This window comes from Sphaerodactylus townsendi, linkage group LG15, assembly GCF_021028975.2.
Source record: "Sphaerodactylus townsendi isolate TG3544 linkage group LG15, MPM_Stown_v2.3, whole genome shotgun sequence".
Taxonomy (NCBI): domain Eukaryota; kingdom Metazoa; phylum Chordata; class Lepidosauria; order Squamata; family Sphaerodactylidae; genus Sphaerodactylus; species Sphaerodactylus townsendi.
Window position 1 is genome coordinate 34,521 of NC_059439.1, and position 4,056 is coordinate 38,576.

The window sequence follows — 4,056 nt, forward strand, 5'->3', positions numbered from 1 at the left end:
AGAGAGGAAGAATCCCCATCCTCTCCCTCCTCCCGATCCTAAGAGAGACCTTACCAATGAAGGTCTTCCAAGCACGGGCGTCCTCGCTCTGGCGCCAAGCATTGGGCCAGCCCATCACCACGGTGTTGTGCTTCATGCCACCCAGCCCGCAGCGACTGGATGAGGTGGGAGATGCCCTCAGCGCACCTTGGCGGCCACCCGCGATCTGGCAGAAGCCTTTTACCAGCTCGGACTCCATTAGGTACTTGATGGTCTGAAACGCCATACGTCACGCTGCTTGGAGGGGTGCTGGCGTGCATTGAGTCACCCCCCCTCCCCACCAGTTCTGATCCTATCCAAGCCTGAGGAACATTCTGCCAGAGTGGAATTAGGCAAGGAAGAGCCAGTCCTGGAAATTTTAACACACTAGGAGTTGGGAAGTATGAATATGGTTTAAATGCTAGAAATTGAATTCTGGGAAATGGGGCGATACTACTGTATTTACAAAGATAGCTTCCCCTTAAGACACACTCTTTGTCAGTGCTGCTTATCAAGCCAAGACATACTGGAGCACACGCAAAATCCGGGCCTCCTGCAGTTCTACTGGTCACAACCCTCCAAACACAGGCTGTGGACACAGCTGGAATACAAGCATCTGCTGAGTCTGGGTCTGGACTTGCACAGAGAGTGTGGAACTCAGCTTTCGGTTTTACTGATTAGTGGAAAGGGGCAGGTGGTGGAAATCCCTTGCCTTATGGCTGACTCAAAGTACAACTAGCACCTGGGATGAGAAAGAAGGGTTTTGGGGGTTGCTAGACAGAGTCCCGTGGTGTGAAATGGTATAGTACAGGGGTCTGCAACCTGCAGCTCTCCAGATGTTCATGGACTACAATTCCCATCAGCCCCTGCCAGCATGGCCAATTTTTGTAGTCCATGAACGTCTGGAGAGCCGCAGGTTGCAGACCCCTGGTCTCAGTATAACCTGCTCTCACCAGATCTTGGTAGCTGAGTCAGTACTTGGGACTGACTGGGTCTCGAGTACTTGGGAGGGAGACACTCCAAAGGGAAGACTATGCTGAGAAAGGGAATGGCCAAACCACCTCTGCTTAATCATCTGCCTCAAAAAGACTCCAGTAGAGGTAAGCTGCAAGTTGGCTGCAACTTGGCGGCACGCTACACACTCTATGACCCCAGTTCCAGTCTCTCTCCTTCAATGGATTTGAGGCCTGGTCTCTTAGTGAGCCTGGGGTGGCGGCTCACCTGCTCCAGCAGCCAAGCGCCTCGCTGTAGCACTCCAGAGATTTCGCCTACCATGACCAGGCGGGCTATGGTGAGGCCCTTGCCAGCTTTCAGCTGGGGGGGAGGCAAAAGGAAATGAGCAGGCGTGGGTATTTCCGCGTGAAGGTCCTCGTCCAGCACCTTAGCAGCACCAGCAGCTGGGGCCTGTGGGGAGAAAGGAAGTCCAGCAGCGCTGCACGGGGAGAGGGAAGACAGATAAATGGTCTCAGGCGATCACACAAAAAAAGGGGATTCATAAAGCACACAGAGAGAAGCCTTTTAATGCAACCGCGGACGTTCCGTGCTTGAGGAGGGGCCCGCCTGAGGTTTCGCCACCTTGGGCACATTTCCCAAGATGAGGCAGCAGACCCAAGAAGCGGACAGTTCCTTCCCTACCTCCAGTTCTTGGTGTGAGGCGGCCCCTCCTCGAGGCGCAGGAGGGCAAAGCGGGCCGCGCTCAAGGACAGGCCACGAATTCCGTCCCCCCACTCCTTCTCAGCCCTGAGGGGGAAGCACAAAGAAGTTAGCCACGCAAGGACTTTGGGAGACCAATGGACCCTAGTGCCTGCCCCCCCCCCTTCCAGAAACACTGGGCAGAGGGGAGGAGGCCGTCAGAAGTTCGTAGCTTCAGCCCTCTCCCTCGCTACGGTCTAAATTTCTCAGTGAAGGAAAATGCCCAAAGGCTCCACATCTGCATTTTCGGCAGGAATCAATGTGCTAAGTGGGGGAAGGGCAAAGCAGGTATCTTGGCTTCCCCCTCTCCTAATATTAAAAAAGGGGCAACTCATTCTCCCTGTATCCCTTCACTCTCTATTTCCTGGCAGTCCGCTTAGTCTCTCCTCCTTTTCTGCTTCTTTCTCTCTTTCACATCTGTTGCCAGACCATATCAACAATGGTATCAAAAGCTGGATGAAACAAACAACCCCGGGGTTCTGCACACACTTTGCTATCTGGGGCTGCCTTTAAGGGGCCGGGAGTCCAGAGCCCTGGAGAGCTGGAGGCACTCACCCCTGGAATTCAATGTACTTGTAGATCATTCCAGCGATGACCATGGCAACGATGGCGTAATACCAGGAGGAGACGAACATCAGCGCTACACAGATGCTCATGCCCATGAAGGAAAGGGCCCTGCAAGAAGAGACGGTATTCAGCCCTGCCCCCTTTTGCAGCCGAGCAGAATTACAACAACAAGCAAGTCCTGCAATCACAGTAATACCATCAACGCTGCGTAAATTTCTATCATCTGATTTATTCTGCTTCCCGGAACTCATGGGTTCAAATAATTTAGGTTTTGTCTTTCAATAAGCTGGAGGGGGAGGTCAGAAAAGCGGAATAGAGGCACGGAGACAAAATTGTACTTTTTAGAAGGAGGAGGAGGAGAAGGAGGAGTTTGGATTTATACCCTGCCTTTCCCTCCTGTAAGGAGACTCAAGGCAGCTTACAAACTCCTTTCCCTCCCCTTCCCCACAACGGACACCTTGTGAGGTAGGTGGGGCTGAGAGAGTTCGGAGAAAACTGTGACAAGCCCAAGGTCACCCAGCAGGCTTCATGTGGAGGAACAAGAAGAGAAGAGTTTGGATTTATATCCCCCCTTTCTCTCCTGCAGGAGACTCAAAGGGGCTTACATTCTCCTTGCCCTTCCCCCCTCACAACAAACACCCTGTGAGGTAGGTGGGGCTGAGAGAGCTCCGAGAAGTTGTGACTACCCCAAGGTCACCCAGCTGGCATGTGTAGGAGTGTACAGGCTAATCTGAATTCCCCAGATAAGCCTCCACAGCTCAGGCGGCAGAGCTGGGAATCAAACCCGGTTCCTCTAGATTAGATACACGAGCTCTTAACCTCCTATGCCACTGCTGCAAGGACACAAATCTAGTTTACCAGATAAGAAGAGCCTGCCACTCAGGTGGAGGAGTGGGGGCTCAAACCCGGTTCTCCAGATTAGAGTCCCCTGCTCTTAACCACTGTACCACGCTGGCTTTTTAACTTGAGGGCCGAAAAAACCCTTTTTGAATGGAACAGAGTTGTCAGCATGCCAGCTGTCATCCAGACAGAAGTTACTGGGCTTGTCGCTGAATGCGTTAAATTCAGGCAGCCTTGAGATAAGCAAAGAATCCAAACCCTCAACCACAGTTTTTTTTTTTTCGCTCAGGAGTGTCCATCCCTAGGCTGGTTACGCAAATCATTATTTCTTCTGCACAGCTGGACAGATAACTCAAGGGTCCCGGTTCCCACCACCATCCCGTATTCTCTACCTTCCATGCGTAACCATTCCTCTCTTTTCCTCATTCCCGCTGCAAGGGATGCTCTTACCAATTATTATGCCGAAAGCCCATGACACTCCAGTTGGGGAGTGCGCAGTAAGGTTTGTAAAGAGCGCCCGAGAGCTAGGTTGACAGGGAGGTAACACAGCAGGGAGAAGCTAGGAGAAGGGTGAGAGCTGAGTGAGGCCTGTGGTCCAGGTTCCCTAGGGAGCCCAAACTGTGAGCTAAATGCGATGGCAGCTATGGGTCCATCCCACGGCTTTTGATGCCATTTTAGAAGCAGCGGCTCTTTGGAAATTGCTCTGAGGCCAGATTAAGCACATGGCCATGGGAGCCAAAGGAGCTCTTGCTTTCCTCTCCCTGCACCTTTTGAAATCAGAAACAGCCTCTTGAAAGCAGAAACAGCTTTCCTCTCCCTGCACCTTTTGAAAACAGAAACAGGAGGAGGGCGTGAAAAGGGCGACGGCACTGTACAACAGATTCAGCTGTGCAACTGCTTCTCCCCATCTCGGATGCACAGCTTGAAGAGTTAAGGGGG